Source organism: Stigmatopora nigra, unplaced genomic scaffold (assembly GCF_051989575.1).
Source record: "Stigmatopora nigra isolate UIUO_SnigA unplaced genomic scaffold, RoL_Snig_1.1 HiC_scaffold_28, whole genome shotgun sequence".
Classification (NCBI taxonomy): Eukaryota; Metazoa; Chordata; class Actinopteri; order Syngnathiformes; family Syngnathidae; genus Stigmatopora; species Stigmatopora nigra.
The window spans coordinates 156,567-167,500 of NW_027551607.1; positions in this window are offsets into that span (position 1 = coordinate 156,567).

The window sequence follows — 10,934 nt, forward strand, 5'->3', positions numbered from 1 at the left end:
TAGCCTACTCCCGCACTTGCCGGAGGTCTGGAGAAAGCCTTCGGCAAGTATATAGGGAGGGGAAAATATTGGAATCTGAAAATTTTCTAAGTCCAAATGTTGGACTTTGAATTTTTTTGGAGGGCTGGAGCTCCATAGATCCAGGGGGGGCCGGAGCTCCGGACAACCAGTAGAACCGGAGGGCCGGAGCTCCGGAGCTCCGGAGCTCCGGAGCTCCGGAGCTCCAGAGGACCGGAGCTCCGGAGCTCCGGAGCTCCAGAGCTCCAGGGGACCGGAGCTCCGGAGCTCCGGAGCTCCAGGGGGCCGGAGCTCCGGAGCTCCAGAGCTCCAGGGGACCGGAGCTCCGGAGCTCCGGAGCTCCAGAGCTCCGGAGCTCCGGAGCTCCAGAGCTCCAGGGGACCGGAGCTCCGGAGCTCCAGGGGACCGGAGCTCCGGAGCTCCGGAGCTCCAGAGCTCCGGAGCTCCGGAGCTCCAGAGAACCGGAGCTCCGGAGCTCCAGGGGACCGGAGCTCCGGAGCTCCGGAGCTCCGGAGCTCCAGAGCTCCGGAGCTCCGGAGCTCCAGAGGACCGGAGCTCCGGAGCTCCAGGGGACCGGAGCTCCGGAGTTCCGGAGCTCCAGAGGACCGGAGCTCCAGGGGACCGGAGCTCCGGAGCTCCGGAGCTCCAGAGGACCGGAGCTCCGGAGCTCCAGAGCTCCAGAGCTCCAGAGCTCCGGAGCTCCGGAGCGCCAGGGCTCCAGAGCTCCGGAGCTCCGGAGCTCCAGAGCTCCGGAGCTCCGGAGCTCCGGAGCTCCAGGGGACCGGAGCTCCGGGGCTCCGGAGCTCCAGAGGACCGGAGCTCCGGAGCTCCAGGGGACCGGAGCTCCGGAGTTCCGGAGCTCCAGAGGACCGGAGCTCCGGAGCTCCAGGGGACCGGAGCTCCGGAGCTCCGGAGCTCCAGGGGACCGGAGCTCCAGGGCTCCAGAGCTCCAGAGCTCCGGAGCTCCGGAGCCCCAGAGAACCGGAGCTCCAGAGGACCGGAGCTCCAGGGGACCGGAGCTCCAGGGGACCGGAGCTCCGGAGCTCCGGAGCTCCAGAGCTCCAGAGCTCCGGAGCTCCGGACAACCAGTAGAACCGGAGCTCCGGAGCTCCGGAGCTCCAGAGGACCGGAGCTCCGGAGCTCCAGAGAACCGGAGCTCCGGAGCTCCAGAGAACCGGAGCTCCGGAGCTCCAGAGAACCGGAGCTCCGGAGCTCCAGGGGACCGGAGCTCCGGAGCTCCAGAGCCCCGGAGCTCCAGAGGACCGGAGCTCCGGAGCTCCAGAGAACCGGAGCTCCGGAGCTCCAGAGGACCGGAGCTCCGGAGCTCCGGAGCTTTCCTGGTTCTCAAAAATTTTCTAAGTCCAAAAAATTTTCTAAGTCCAACTTTTGGACTTAGAAAATTTTTTGGACTTAGAAAATTTTTCAACTTTTTCGACAAAAAGCTCCATAACTCGAAAAATATATGGAGCTCGGAGCTGCAATTTTAACCATATTCCAGGGAAGCTCCATAGAACCGGTACGTGGAAGGAGAAAAGGATCGAAAGACATGACCCATATAAATCACCCACTCCTGCAATTTCCGGTGGTCTGCAAAAAGCCTTCGGCAAGTATATAGGGAGAGGAAAAATTTGAATGTGAGCTCCAGGCGTCGGGCCGAGCCTGTCCTCTGCCGGTATGGGATCCAAAAGGTTCACATTCGGGCATCCTTCTCACGAAGTGCCCCGGTCCTAGGTGGTTCGGTTGAATTTATATGAATTTTTCAAAGTGAAAAACTTTGAAAAAAAAATGGGCGAAAAAATGGCTATGTCTTTCAGCGGGGGCTGAGAGAAAAAGTGTCCGAAGGAGCGCTGCCTTCGGATACAAACGGGCAAATGTCCCGGTGAAAATCCTGGTTCTCAAAAAATTTCTAAGTCCGAAAATTTTTCTAAGTCCAAAAATTTTTCTAAGTCCAACTTTTGGACTTAGAAAATTTTCGGAGCTCCGGAGCTCCGGAGCTCCAGAGCTCCAGAGGGCCGGAGCTCCGGAGCTCCGGAGCTCCGGAGCTCCAGAGAACCGGAGCTCCGGAGCTCCGGAGCGCCAGAGGACCGGAGCTCCGGAGCTCCGGAGCTCCAGAGCTCCAGAGAACCGGAGCTCCGGAGCTCCAGAGGACCGGAGCTCCGGAGCTCCAGAGGACCGGAGCTCCAGAGGACCGGAGCTCCGGAGCCCCAGAGCTCCAGAGCTCCAGAGCCCCAGAGCTCCGGAGCTCCGGAGCTCCAGAGGACCGGAGCTCCGGAGCTCCAGAGCTCCAGAGAACCGGAGCTCCGGAGCCCCAGAGCTCCGGAGCCCCAGAGCTCCGGAGCTCCGGAGCTCCAGAGGACCGGAGCTCCGGAGCTCCGGAGCTTTCCTGGTTCTCAAAAATTTTTCTAAGTCCAACTTTTGGACTTAGAAAATTTTCGGAGCTCCGGAGCTCCGGAGCTCCAGAGGACCGGAGCTCCGGAGCTCCGGAGCTCCAGAGGACCGGAGCTCCAGAGCTCCGGAGAACCGGAGCTCCGGAGCTCCGGAGCTCCAGAGGACCGGAGCTCCGGAGCCCCGGAGCTTTCCTGGTTCTCAAAAATTTTTCTAAGTCCAAAAATTTTTCTAAGTCCAACTTTTGGACTTAGAAAATTTTCGGAGCTCCGGAGCTCCGGAGCTCCAGAGCTCCAGAGGGCCGGAGCTCCGGAGCTCCAGAGGACCGGAGCTCCAGAGGACCGGAGCTCCGGAGCTCCAGAGGACCGGAGCTCCGGAGCTCCAGAGGACCGGAGCTCCGGAGCTCCGGAGCTCCAGAGCTCCAGAGGACCGGAGCTCCGGAGCTCCGGAGCTCCAGAGGACCGGAGCTCCAGAGCTCCAGAGGACCGGAGCTCCGGAGCTCCGGAGCTCCAGAGCTCCAGAGGACCGGAGCTCCGGAGCTCCGGAGCTCCAGAGGACCGGAGCTCCAGAGCTCCAGGGGACCGGAGCTCCGGAGCTCCCGAGCTCCGGAGCTCCGGAGCTCCAGGGGACCGGAGCTCCAGAGCTCCAGGGGACCGGAGCTCCGGAGCTCCAGAGCTCCGGAGCTCCGGAGCTCCGGAGCTTTCCTGGTTCTCAAAATTTTTTCTAAGTCCAAAAATTTTTCTAAGTCCAACTTTTGGACTTAGAAAATTTTCGGAGCTCCAGAGGACCGGAGCTCCAGAGGACCGGAGCTCCGGAGCTCCGGAGCTCCGGACAACCAGTAGAACCGGAGCTCCGGAGCTCCGGAGCTCCAGAGGACCGGAGCTCCGGAGCTCCGGAGCTCCAGAGAACCGGAGCCCCGGAGCTCCGGAGCTCCGGGGCTCCGGAGCTCCAGAGGACCGGAGCTCCGGAGCTCCGGAGCTCCAGAGAACCGGAGCCCCGGAGCCCCGGAGCCCCGGAGCTCCAGAGGACCGGAGCTCCGGAGCTCCAGAGAACCGGAGCTCCGGAGCTCCGGAGCTCCAGAGCCCCGGAGCCCCGGAGCTCCAGAGCCCCGGAGCCCCGGAGCTCCAGAGCCCCGGAGCCCCGGAGCCCCGGAGCTTTCCTGGTTCTCAAAAATTTTCTAAGTCCAACTTTTGGACTTAGAAAATTTTCGGAGCTCCGGAGCTCCAGAGGACCGGAGCTCCGGAGCTCCGGAGCTCCAGAGGACCGGAGCTCCGGAGCTCCAGAGGACCGGAGCTCCGGAGCTCCAGAGGACCGGAGCTCCGGAGCCCCGGAGCCCCGGAGCTCCAGAGGACCGGAGCTCCGGAGCTCCAGAGAACCGGAGCCCCGGAGCCCCGGAGCCCCGGAGCTCCGGAGCTCCGGAGCTCCAGAGGACCGGAGCTCCGGAGCTCCAGAGAACCGGAGCCCCGGAGCCCCGGAGCCCCGGAGCTCCAGAGGACCGGAGCTCCGGAGCTCCGGAGCTCCAGAGCTCCGGAGCTCCAGAGCTCCGGAGCTCCGGAGCTCCAGAGGACCGGAGCTCCGGAGCTCCGGAGCCCCGGAGCCCCGGAGCTTTCCTGGTTCTCAAAAATTTTCTAAGTCCAAAAAATTTTCTAAGTCCAACTTTTGGACTTAGAAAATTTTTTGGACTTAGAAAATTTTTCAACTTTTTCGACAAAAAGCTCCATAACTCGAAAAATATATGGAGCTCGGAGCTGCAATTTTAACCATATTCCAGGGAAGCTCCATAGAACCGGTACATTGAAGGAGAAAAGGATCGAAAGACATGACCCATATAAATCACCCACTCCTGCAATTTCCGGTGGTCTGCAAAAAGCCTTCGGCAAGTATATAGGGAGAGGAAAAATTTGAATGTGAGCTCCAGGCGTCGGGCCGAGCCTGTCCTCTGCCGGTATGGGATCCAAAAGGCTCACATTCGGGCATCCTTCTCACGAAGTGCCCCGGTCCTAGGTGGTTCGGTTGAATTTTAATGAATTTTTCAAAGTGAAAATCTTTGGAAAAAAATGGGCGAAAAAATGGCTATGTCTTTCAGCGGGGGCTGAGAGAAAAAGTGTCCGAAGGAGCGCTGCCTTCGGATACAAACGGGCAAATGTCCCGGTGAAAAGCTCTGGTTCTCAAAAATTTTCTAAGTCCGAAAATTTTTCTAAGTCCAAAAATTTTTCTAAGTCCAACTTTTGGACTTAGAATTTTTTTGGAAGGCCGGAGCTCCAGAGATCCAGTGGGCCGGAGGACCGGAGCTCCGGAGGGCCGGAGGACCGGAGCTCCATAGAACCAGAGATCCAAGAGGACCGGAGCTCCGGAGGGCAATAGCTCCAGAGATCCATGAGGGCCGAAGCTCCGGAGTACCGGAGCTCCAGAGATCCATGAGGGCCGGAGCTCCGGAGTACCGGAGCTCCAGAGATCCAGAGGGCCGGAGCTCCGGAGTACCGGAGCTCCAGAGATCCAGAGGGCCGGAGGACCGGAGCTCCATAGAGCCAGGAGGGCTGGAGCTCCAGAGAACCAGGAAAGCTGGAGCTCCAGAGAACCACGAGGGCCGGAGCTCCAGGGAGCCAGACAATTTCCTGGTTCTCAAAAATTTTCTAAGTCCAAAAAATTTTCTAAGTCCAAAAATCTTGGAAAAAACGACTATGTCTTTCAGCGGGGGCTGAGAGAAAAAGTATCCGAAGGAGCGCTGCCTTCGGATACAAACGGGCAGATGTCCCGGTGAAAAATCCTGGTTCTTCGAAAAATGTCTGAAAAAATGACTATGTCCAACAGCGGTGTGTCAAAGGAAAAGTGTCCGAAGAAGCGAGGTCTTCGGACACAAACGGGCAGATGTCCCGGTGAAAAGCTCTGGTTCTCAAAAATTTTCTAAGTCCGAAAATTTTTCTAAGTCCAAAAAAAATTCTAAGTCCAAAAATCTTGGAAAAAACGACTATGTCTTTCAGCGGGGGCTGAGAGAAAAAGTGTCCGAAGGAGCGCTGCCTTCGGATACAAATGGGACAATGTCCCGGTGAAAATCCTGGTTCTCAAAAATGTCTGAAAAAATGACTATGTCCAACAGCGGTGTGTCAAAGCAAAAGTGTCCGAAGGAGCGCTGCCTTCGGACACAAACGGGCAGATGTCCCGGTGAAAAGCTCTGGTTCTCAAAAATTTTCTAAGTCCAAAAAATTTTCTAAGTCCAAAAAAAATTCTAAGTCCAAAAATCTTGGAAAAAACGACTATGTCTTTCAGCGGGGGCTGAGAGAAAAAGTATCCGAAGGAGCGCTGCCTTCGGATACAAACGGGCAGATGTCCCGGTGAAAATCCTGGTTCTCAAAAATGTCTGAAAAAATGACTATGTCCAACAGCGGTGTGTCAAAGCAAAAGTGTCCGAAGGAGCGCTGCCTTCGGACACAAACGGGCAGATGTCCCGGTGAAAAGCTCTGGTTCTCAAAAATTTTCTAAGTCCAAAAAATTTTCTAAGTCCAAAAAAAATTCTAAGTCCAAAAATCTTGGAAAAAACGACTATGTCTTTCAGCGGGGGCTGAGAGAAAAAGTATCCGAAGGAGCGCTGCCTTCGGATACAAACGGGCAGATGTCCCGGTGAAAATCCTGGTTCTCAAAAATGTCTGAAAAAATGACTATGTCCAACAGCGGTGTGTCAAAGCAAAAGTGTCCGAAGGAGCGCTGCCTTCGGACACAAACGGGCAGATGTCCCGGTGAAAAGCTCTGGTTCTCAAAAATTTTCTAAGTCCAAAAAATTTTCTAAGTCCAAAAAAAATTCTAAGTCCAAAAATCTTGGAAAAAACGACTATGTCTTTCAGCGGGGGCTGAGAGAAAAAGTATCCGAAGGAGCGCTGCCTTCGGATACAAACGGGCAGATGTCCCGGTGAAAATCCTGGTTCTCAAAAATGTCTGAAAAAATGACTATGTCCAACAGCGGTGTGTCAAAGCAAAAGTGTCCGAAGGAGCGCTGCCTTCGGACACAAACGGGCAGATGTCCCGGTGAAAAGCTCTGGTTCTCAAAAATTTTCTAAGTCCAAAAAATTTTCTAAGTCCAAAAAAAATTCTAAGTCCAAAAATCTTGGAAAAAACGACTATGTCTTTCAGCGGGGGCTGAGAGAAAAAGTATCCGAAGGAGCGCTGCCTTCGGATACAAATGGGACAATGTCCCGGTGAAAATCCTGGTTCTCAAAAATGTCTGAAAAAATGACTATGTCCAACAGCGGTGTGTCACAGGAAAAGTGTCCGAAGGAGCGCTGCCTTCGGACACAAACGGGCAGATGTCCCGGTGAAAAGCTCTGGTTCTCAAAAATTTTCTAAGTCCGAAAATTTTTCTAAGTCCAAAAAAAATTCTAAGTCCAAAAATCTTGGAAAAAACGACTATGTCTTTCAGCGGGGGCTGAGAGAAAAAGTATCCGAAGGAGCGCTGCCTTCGGATACAAATGGGACAATGTCCCGGTGAAAATCCTGGTTCTCAAAAATGTCTGAAAAAATGACTATGTCCAACAGCGGTGTGTCACAGGAAAAGTGTCCGAAGGAGCGCTGCCTTCGGATACAAACTGGCAAAAGTCCCGGTGAAAAGCCCTGGTTCTCAAAAATTTTCTAAGTCCAAAAAAAATTCTAAGTCCAAAAAAACGGACTCTGTCATTTTTTTGGAAAAAGTGTGAAAAAATGACTATGTCCGACAGGACTCTGTCATTTTTTTGAGAAAAAGTCCGAAAAAATGACTATGTCCAACGGGACTTAGTCGTTTTTTTGAGCTTCTCAAAAATTTTCTAAGTCCAAAAAATTTTCTAAGTCCGAAAAAGTGTGAAAAAATGACTATGTCCGACAGGACTTAGTCGTTTTTTCAGAAAATTTCTGAAAAAACGACTAAGTCCTGTCGGACATAGTCGTTTTTTCGATTTTTTAGGTCTACCAGGGCTTCTCATTTGGGTCTACCAAGGCATCTGATTTGGGTCTACCAATACCCCTAGGATATGATTTGCCTACTCCCGCAATTTCCGGTGGTCTGCAAAAAGCCTTCGGCAAGATTATAGGGAGAGGAAAATTTTGAATGTGAGCTCCAGGCCTAAGACCGACCCCTCTCTCCCCAGTAGGCCGACGGAAGGAGCTCACATTCGGGCACAGTACTTTTGCAATGCCCCTTGTCCCCCTGGTTCTCCCGAATTGAAGCGAATTTTTTCTAAGTGTGGCTGGACTTAGAAAAATTTTCGGGAGTGAAAAGAACCAGAGAGACCGTCCTGAGGGACTGAAACAGGCCGAAAAAGGTGTCACACTCGGCTTGGCAATATGAAAAAGGCCCTTCCAAAATCCTGGAGGTTTGGGCCTGACCTCCAGAGCTCCAGAGCTCCAGAGCTCCAGAGCTCCAGAGATCCAGAGGGCCGGAGGACCGGAGCTCCATAGATCCAGGAGTGTCCGGGAGCTCCAGAGCTCCAGAGATCCACACACGAACGAGACTCAGGGTGTCCATGACTTATGCCTGGTGGTATGGACATCCAAAAATCTTCCACGGAAGTTGGAAGAACCAGGCGAGGGCAGACCGTCGTGAGTGTTCTTGGCAAAGTCCTGGAGCCAGAACATATAAAACTCTTCTACGGAAGAACCAGGCAAAAGATCCAGAGGGCCGGAGGACCGAAGCTCCAGAGCTCCAGAGATCCACACTAGAGAGAATTCGTGGGTGTCCATGACTTATGCCTGGTGGTATGGACATCCAAAAATCTTCCACGGAAGTTGGAAGAACCAGGCGAGGGCAGACCGTCGTGAGTGTTCTTGGCAAAGACCTGGAGCCAGAACATAGAAAACTCTTCTACGGAAGAACCAGGCAAAAGATCCAGAGGGCCGGAGGACCGCAGCTCCAGAGCTCCAGAGATCCACACATGAACGAGACTCAGGGTGTACATGACTTATGCCTGGTGGTATGGACATCCAAAAATCTTCCACGGAAGTTGGAAGAACCAGGCGAGGGCAGACCGTCGTGAGTGTTCTTGGCAAAGTCCTGGAGCCAGAACATAGAAAACTCTTCTACGGAAGAACCAGGCAAAAGATCCAGAGAGCCGGAGGACCGCAGCTCCAGAGCTCCAGAGATCCACACATGAACGAGACTCAGGGTGTCCATGACTTATGCCTGGTGGTATGGACATCCAAAAATCTTCCACGGAAGTTGGAAGAACCAGGCGAGGGCAGACCGTCGTGAGTGTTCTTGGCAAAGACCTGGAGCCAGAACATAGAAAACTCTTCTACGGAAGAACCAGGCAAAAGATCCAGAGGGCCGGAGGACCGAAGCTCCAGAGCTCCAGAGATCCACACTAGAGAGAATTCGTGGATGTCCATGACATATGCCTGGTGGTATGGACATCCAAAAATCTTCCACAAAAGTTGGAAGAACCGGGCCAGTGGCAAAAAGTCGTGAGTGTACGTGCAAAAGTCCTGGAGCATGTACATATAAAACTCTTCTACGGAAGAACCAGGCGCCGGAGACCGTCGTGAGTGTTCTTGGCAAAGACCTGGAGCCAGAACATAGAAAACTCTTCTACGGAAGAACCAGGCAAAAGATCCAGAGGGCCGGAGGACCGAAGCTCCAGAGCTCCAGAGATCCACACTAGAGAGAATTCGTGGGTGTCCATGACATATGCCTGGTGGTATGGACATCCAAAAATCTTCCACAAAAGTTGGAAGAACCGGGCCAGTGGCAAAAAGTCGTGAGTGTACGTGCAAAAGTCCTGGAGCATGTACATATAAAACTCTTCTACGGAAGAACCAGGCGCCGGAGACCGTCGTGAGTGTTCTTGGCAAAGACCTGGAGCCAGAACATAGAAAACTCTTCTACGGAAGAACCAGGCAAAAGATCCAGAGGGCCGGAGGACCGAAGCTCCAGAGCTCCAGAGATCCACACTAGAGAGAATTCGTGGGTGTCCATGACATATGCCTGGTGGTATGGACATCCAAAAATCTTCCACAAAAGTTGGAAGAACCGGGCCAGTGGCAGAAAGTCGTGAGTGTACGTGCAAAAGTCCTGGAGCATGTACATATAAAACTCTTCTACGGAAGAACCAGGCGCCGGAGACCGTCGTCAGTGTTCTTGGCAAAGACCTGGAGCCAGAACATAGAAAACTCTTCTGCGGAAGAACCAGGCATTTCCATACCAAAGTCCCGGCGGTATGGTCATATCTCTTCCATGCAAGTTGGAAGAACCGGGCAAAGGGGCGGACATGCAACCGAAAAATCATTTTAATCAAGAACCGGTACATGGAAAGAGAAAGAGGACTGAAGACACGAAACCAGGTCTGTGAGCTAGGGGGTCGGCACCAGCCCAAAAATGGTGTCTGCGTCCATGCCAAAGACAGGGCGGTATGGACGTAGAAAAACCATGTACCGGAGATACCTTTATGACAAAGGACGGTGCATGGAAAGAGAAAATGAGGAGCGAAGACACAAACTGTGAGCTAGGGGGTCGGCACCAGCCTAAAAATGGTGTGTACATGCAAAAGTCCTGGAGCATGTACATATAAAACTCTTCTACGGAAGAACCAGGTGCCGGAGACCGTCGTGAGTGTTCTTGGCAAAGACCTGGAGCCAGAACATAGAAAACTCTTCTGCGGAAGAACCAGGCATTTCCATACCAAAGTCCCGGCGGTATGGTCATATCTCTTCCATGCAAGTTGGAAGAACCGGGCAAAGGGGCGGACATGCAACCGAAAAATCATTTTAATCAAGAACCGGTACATGGAAAGATAAAGAGGACTGAAGACACGAACACAGGTCTGTGAGCTAGGGGGTCGGCACCAGCCCAAAAATGGTGTCTGCGTCCATGCCAAAGACAGGGCGGTATGGACGTAGAAAAACCATGTACCGGAGATACCTTTATGACAAAGGACGTTGCATGGAAAGAGAAAATGAGGAGCAAAGACAAAAACTGTGAGCTAGGGGGTTGGCACCAGCCTATAAATGGTGTTTAAGGGTGTTCACCTGCCCGAAACCAAAATGGTGTGCTGACCGATAGGCTCAGGTCGACTCGCCTTCGGAGGGCCGCGCCTCGTGCGTGGGGTCTCTCCGGCTTTGCGGGTTTCATCCAAGGGCCAAAAGACAAAATCTTCTCTAGTGCGTGAACGAGGTATGCTAGCGCTTACAAAACTGAACAACGGTGAGGACTTGGCGCGTGCGACCCTGCGGTGTCCGGAGGCTAAGGTGCTTTTAAGGCCCCTCCCAAGTCACTGAGGACCATCGTCGCCTCTTCTGCATCCGGACGGTGGCGTTTGCGGAGTGCTGACAAGGCCTGAATAACGGTGAGGTTTTGGTGCGTGCGACCCTGCGTTGTCCGGAGGCTAAGGTACTGCGGTGGTAAGTCCCCATCGTCCAAGGCCCCTCCCAAGTCAATGAGGACCATCGTCACCTTCACTGCATCCGGACGGGCGTCGGTGCGAGTGCTTACAAGGCGGCTGAATAATGGTGAGGTTTCTGGTGCGTGCGACCCTCCGTTGCGCGGAGGCTAAGGTACTGCGGTGGTTAGTCCC